Below are 6,660 nucleotides of genomic sequence, written 5' to 3'. Positions count from 1 at the left end.
CATCAGGGTCTAGGCCCGAAACGTCAGCCTTTCTGCTCCTATGATGCTGCTTGGCCTGCTGTGTTCATCCAGCTCTGCACCTTGTTGTCTCAGTGATTCTGGAGAGTTGTTTTTGTAATTGGGAGCTTGCGACCAGTGGTGTATCCGCAGGATTCAGTGCTAGGACCCATGCTGTTTATTATTTACATTAGCTGTTTGGATATGAATGTAGAAGGTATATTCAGTAAGTTTGCAAATTATATGAAAATTGTGTTGTTGACAGTGAGGAGGATGGTCTGTAGGCTACAGTCTGACATTGATCAGCTGGTCAGTTGGGCAGAGCAATGGCACATGGAATTTAATCCTGATAAGTTCGAGGTGTTGAATTTTGAGAGGTCTAATAGAGAAAGATTTATACCATGAATGGTAGGTTTCTAGGTAGGAACAAAGTGACCTCGGTGTACAAGTCCATAGATCCCTGAAGGTGTCAGCACAGGTAGACAAGCTAGTGAAGAAGGCATATGTGATGCTTGCCTTCATTAGCTGGGGCATAAAATATAGGAGCAAGGAAGTCTAGCCACAGGAAGTTCTGGTTGCCACAGTATTGAAAGGATGTGATTGCACTAGAGAGAGTGCAGAGGACACTCACCAGAAAGTTGCCTGGGAGGAAAAGTCCCAGTTATGTGGAGAGGCTGGGTTTGATTTACTCAGAGGAGAGGAGGCTGAGGCAGGGAGATCTGATTGAGATATGTGAAATTAAGAGGTATGGTCAGGGTAGATTGTGAGAATCTCCTCCCCATGGTAGACGTGTCTTAAGACCAGGGACATAAGTTTAAGGTCAGGAGCAAATGGCTTAGAGGAAATCTGAGAAAAAAATGTTTTCACCCAGAGGGTGGTAGAAAAATGGAATGTGCTGCCTGAGAGGATGGTGGAGGTAGGTACTCACAAGAAGCATCTGGATGAGCACTTATAATGCCAGGGCATAGGAGGGTATGGACCCAATGCAAGTCAGTGTAGATTGATCTGCATGGTGGGCCAAAGGGCCTCTTTTTGTGCTGTATGACTGTGACTGTAAATCAGGCCTAATAAACCCACATTTTTCCATGTGGTTACTAATTTGATCCTGAATAATTGTTTTTATTATCACACTGTAACGACACAAGCAGCACACTTCAGGTCTGTGTGAATAATGAATACTTTGATTATAAAACTTTGTAAGATTTTGTTTTAAATTTTATTTACTTCAGGCTAGGCGACAAGCTTTGCAAGAAGAGATTGACAAATTATCTGGCAAAACTGGTACTTCTGAAAGTGAAGCTTCTCCAGAAACGAAACCAAGAGTAAGACTTTTATGACTAACATTTATGTTTAGTGGATGAGACACTTATGGAAATCAGTATCACTGGGTATTAATGCAAGGAGTATGATCAGCTGTGAAATGCAGTTTGAAAGTACAAGTCTGGATAGGTAAGTTGATTCAAGGAGCTTACAAAAGACACTGAAATCTGCACCTTTGCTTTTAAAGGTTTATAGCAATCCCTTGTTTATTGCCTGATATTTCTTGCCTATAATAATGAATTGAATACGCTGATATATAGGACTGAAGTAGTATACATCTTTTATTTATTTTTTCATGGGATGTAGGTGTCTCTGGAAAAGTCAATATTTACTGCCCATCCCTAATTGCCCTTGAACTGATTGGCTTGCTAATTCTTTGCCTATTTCAGAGGGCAGTTAAGAGTCAACTACATTGCTATGGGTCTGGAGTCTTGTTAGAAGGGCTGCCATGGAAAACACTTCTGTTTCAACTGAACACAATAGGTTACAGTTTTTCACTGGTTCATTTCTCTGGGCAGTGCCTTAACCAATCAGAATCAACCTGCCTGGTTTTAAATGGTTAACTGTCAATCATCTTTAACTAGCAACACCTCTACCAATTAGTAACCAGTCAGTAGCCTTCTCTCATATAGTATAGATGGAGTTTTCCCTTCACATTGGTATTCTTGCAAATTGATGTGTGCAAGATGAAAGGCTTCCAATCAGTACTCGTGTTCTGTACTAGCAAACAACCAAATTACTTGTCCAACCTCTGGATTTAAAATAAACAATACCAAGTCCCTGATCTTTTGAAGAAGGCCAATAAATTCACCATGGTGTTGACCATGAAGTAACCATCACACAATGCTTCTAGAGACAAAGTCCAGTCTCCACATCAGAATACCCTCCATTTTGTTGTGTGGTGCTAACACTGACCTCAATGGGTTAAACGTTGAACAAATTCAGCAGCTCAGAACTGGACATCCATGAAGTGCTTTGGGTCATCAGCTGCAACAAAGTTATATTCAACCGCAATCTGTAACCTCTTAACCTGGCATTCCCCTACCCTACCATTACAGTCAAGCAAGGGATCAACCCTGGTTCGATGAAGAGTGCAATTCAGGAGCAGCTCCAGGCAAAAACTGGGTGTAAACTTAGTGAAATTACAGCATAGAACTACTTGCACACCAAAAAGAGAAGGCCACATGCAACAGTCAGCACTATATGAAAAGTCAGAGATAAAGCAAGTGAAGTCAAGAGAAGGGTTAAATGTGGAAAGGAAGCCAATGACATTTTCAGGTCATGCAGGAACAGCAGGAGATACTTCAATGAATCAAAAAGAGGTGAGGGAGGGCCTTCTAGGACCAGGCCATAGTCTAAAAGAAAAATTAGCCAGATTTTTTAGGAGTGAAATTAGGAAAGGAGTGGTAGAAGTTTAGAAAGCTCTTCTGAAAATTGTAATGGATGTCAAATCAATTGTTAATTTCAAACCTGGGATTGATAACTTTTTGTTAACTGATGGTATTAAGAGTTATGGGGTAGAGGATATGGCACTAGGTGACAAAATAGTAATGACGACACAGAGCGATGAAGACTTGAATGGTGGAGGTGCTGATTTGTCCACTGTATTTCTACATTTGCGGAGAGACCTGGTCTACTCCATGCCTGGCCAGGAGGAGAGGGAGGATCAATGGATTAAACTCTCACTATCATTCTGAGCTGTTGGAACAGTATATTTTTGAGCTGCATGATTTTTCAGGCTTTCTGAACTATCAGACTCTGCCCGGTATCCACCTGTGGGCAGCATTCAAATCAGGCCAAAGTCTGAAACTGAATCATTTCCCTGAGGCAAACATGAAATGGTAGACACCCGCTTCATTGACCTTGTACCCACTTTGGAAGGAAGTTGAATTCTCAACATGCCTACATTTTTCAATGCAAGCCAGTTGAGCTGAGATGACTGACCTCTCAACAATCACAACCATCTTACTTTGTGACGTATATAACTCCAACTAGCAGAAAGTTTTCCGGATTCCCATTGGCATGTTTTTCTTGGGCTCTTTGATATAAAATGCAGCCTTGATGTCAAGGGTAGTAACTTGTCTCACTTGTGGAATTTAGTTCTTTTGTTCATGTTTGGGTCAAGGCTGTAATGAGGTCAGAAGTTCCATGACCCTGGTGAAACTCAAACTGAACTAAGCATCAGTGAGCGCGTTATTCATTTGCAAGTGCTGTTCAATAAAGCTGTTGACTGCTGATGATCGAAAGTAGACTGGGTAGTAATTGCCTGTGTTGGACTTTCCTGCTTTTTATGCAGGGGACATACCAGGGCAATTTTCCATATTGTCAGGTAGAAAAATCAGAACTCGCTGGTGAAACTCAGCAGGTCTGGCAGCATTTGTGGAAGGAAAGCAGAGTTAACAGTTCTGAAGTTGTCGTCAGACCTGCTGAGTTTTGCTAGCAATTTCTGGTTTTGTTTCAGATCTCCAGCGTCTGTGGTTCTTTGTTTTATTTCTCTTGAAGACAAGTATCTGAAATATTGGAACCTCTTGAGGAGGCAGGGATGAATCTTCACTCAACAGTTTTGGCTGAAGGTGGATATAAATATTTCAGTCTTGTCTTTTGCACTGACCTGGAAAGATGTAGGAGTAGAATTAGTAAAGCGTTTGATAAGGTTCCCCATGGTAGGCTATTGCAGAAAATACGGAGGCATGGGATTGAGGGTGATTTAGCGGTTTGGATCAGAAATTGGTTAGCTGTAAGAAGACAGAGGATGGTGGTTGATGGGAAATGTTCATCCTGGAGTTCAGTTACTAGTGGTGTACCTCAAGGATCTGTTTTGGGGCCACTGCTGTTTGTCATTTTTATAAATGACCTGGATGAGGGCGTAGAAGGATGGGTTAGTAAATTTGCGGATGACACCAAAGTCGGTGGAGTTGTGGATAGTGCGGAAGGATGTTGCAGGTTACAGAGGGACATAGATAAGCTGCAGAGCTGGGCTGAGAGGTGGCAAATGGAGTTTAATGCGGAAAAGTGTGAGATGATTCACTTTGGAAGGAGTAACAGGAATACAGAGTACTGGGCTAATGGTGAGATTCTTGGTAGTGTGGATGAGCAGAAAGATCTTGGTGTCCATGTGCATAGATCACTGCAAGTTGCCACCCAGGTTGATAGCGTTGTTAAGAAGGCGTACAGTATGTTAGGTTTTATTGGTAGAGGGATTGAGTTTCGGAGCCATGAGGTCATGTTGCAGCTGTACAAAACTCTGGTGCGGCCGCACTTGGAGTATTGCGTACAGTTCTGATCACCGCATTATAGGAAGGATGTGGAAGTATTGGAAAGGGTGCAGAGGAGATTTACCAGGATGTTGCCTGGTATGGAGGGAAGGTCTTATGAGGAAAGGCTGAGGGTCTTGAGGCTGTTTTCGTTACAGAGAAGAAGGTTAAGAGGTGAATTGATAGAGACATACAAGATGATCAGAGAATTAGATAGGGTGGACAGTGAAAGCCTTTTTCCTCGGATGGTGATGGCTAGCACGAGGGGACGTAGCTTTAAATTGAGGGGTGATAGATATAGGACAGATGTCAGAGGTAGGTTCTTTACTCAGAGAGTAGTAAGGGCATGGAATGCCCTGCCTGCAAAAATAGTAGACTCGCCAACTTTAAGGGCATTTAAACGGTCATTGGATAAACATATGGATGATAATGGAATCGTTTAGGTTATATGGGCTTCAGATTGGTTTCACAGGTCGGCGCAACATCGAGGGCCGAAGGGCCTGTACTGTGCTGTAATATTCTATGTTCTATGTTCTAATTAGGCCATTCAGCCCATCGAGTCTGCCATTCAATGAGATCGTGTTGATCTGAAAGCCCTCAACTCCACATGCCTGCCTTTTTACCATGCACCTTGATTCCCTAACTGATTAAAAATCTGCCTCATACTTGAATATAATTAATGACCCAGTCTCTCAAAGAATTCGACAAATTCACTACCATTAGAAGAAATCCCTCATTTCTGTCTTAAATGAGAACGTCCTTATTCTGCCATTAAACCTTCTAGTCCTAGACTGTTCCATTACCAGAAATGATCTTTCTGCGTCTACCCTGTCAAACCCTGAAAAATTTTGTATGTTTCATAGAACAGTACAGCACAGTACAGGCCCTTCGGCCCACGATGTTGTGCCGAACTTTTACCCTAAACCTAAGGTCTATCTAACCTCCACCACTACCTTATACTATCCTCCATATGCCTATCTAATAGCCGCTTAAATGCCCCTAATGAGGCCGACTCCACTACCCTCTCTGGCAATGCATTCCACGCCCCGACCACTCTCCGAGTAAAGAACCTACCTCTGACGTCTCCCCGATATCTACCTCCTTTCACTTTAAAACTATGTCCCCTCGTAAAAGCTACCTCCACCCTAGGAAAAAGTCTCTGGCTGTCTACTCTATCTATACCTCTGATTATTTTGTACACCTCAATCAAGTTACCTCTCATCCTTCGTTGTTCTAAAGAGAAAAGCCCTAGCTCTCTTAACCTTTCCTCGTAAGACCTTCCCTCCATTCCAGGCAACATCCAGGTAAATCTCCTCTGCACCTTTTCTAACGCTTCCACATCTTTCATGTAATGAGCTGACCAGAACTGGACACAATACTCCAGATGTGGCCGAACCAGGCTTTTGTATAGCTGGAGCATAACTTTACGGCTCTTGAACTCAATCCCTCTATTAATGAAAGCTAACACACCATATGCCTTCTTAACAACTCTATCTACCTGGGTGGCAGCTCTCAGGGAACTGTGAACATGAACCCCAAGATCCCTCTGCTCCTCCACACTGCCAAGAATCTTTCCTTTAACCCTGTATTCTGCTTTCAAGTTTGTCCTTCCAAAATGAATCATCTCACACTTTCAATAAGATCGCGCTCAACTCTTCTAAATTCTAATGATACAAGCCCAAACAACTCAACCACTTCTCATAAGAAAATTCTTCCATACCAGTTCAACCTAGTGAATCTTCTTTGGATGGTCTCCAGTGCTCGTGTATCTTTTCCTAGACAAGTGGAGCAAAACTGCTCACAGTATTCCAGATTGGCCTAACTAGTAACTAGGATGGGGAAATTTGTGGAGCTTCCACCTCCAGAGAGTTGTTTAATTGGTCACCATTCACGATTGAATGTGGCAGGACTGCAGAACTTACGTATGATTCATTGGGTGTGGGATTACTTAGCCTTGTTATAGTATCCTCTATTTGGCATGCAGGTAGTCCTTTGTTGTAGCTTCACTGAGTTGGCACCTTATTTTTAGCTATGTCTGCTCCTGGCGTGCACTCCTGCTCTTTCCTTTGACCCAGGGTTAATCCACTGG

At 42.6% G+C, this 6,660-nt stretch overlaps 1 long non-coding RNA gene across 3 annotated transcripts in view; it reads left to right on the top strand.

The window, feature by feature from the left end:
* Positions 1 to 582: 582 nt before the first annotated feature.
* Positions 583 to 6,660, top strand: part of LOC109921786 — a 41,814-nt gene continuing 35,736 nt past the window's right edge. For 2 of the 3 annotated variants that reach the window (XR_007264351.1, XR_007264350.1), the window contains exon 1: positions 1,194 to 1,319. This is a non-coding gene — a long non-coding RNA (uncharacterized LOC109921786). Of the gene's footprint in view, positions 1,320 to 6,660 lie in introns of all 3 variants that reach the window. The other variant, XR_002259495.2, reaches the window with a different exon arrangement.

The sequence above is a fragment of the Rhincodon typus genome, chromosome 21 (genome assembly GCF_021869965.1).
Source record: "Rhincodon typus isolate 14 chromosome 21, sRhiTyp1.1, whole genome shotgun sequence".
Lineage (NCBI taxonomy): Eukaryota > Metazoa > Chordata > Chondrichthyes > Orectolobiformes > Rhincodontidae > Rhincodon > Rhincodon typus.
Note: the sequence above shows the minus strand (reverse complement) of the source record. Positions and strands in the feature narration are given on the sequence as shown.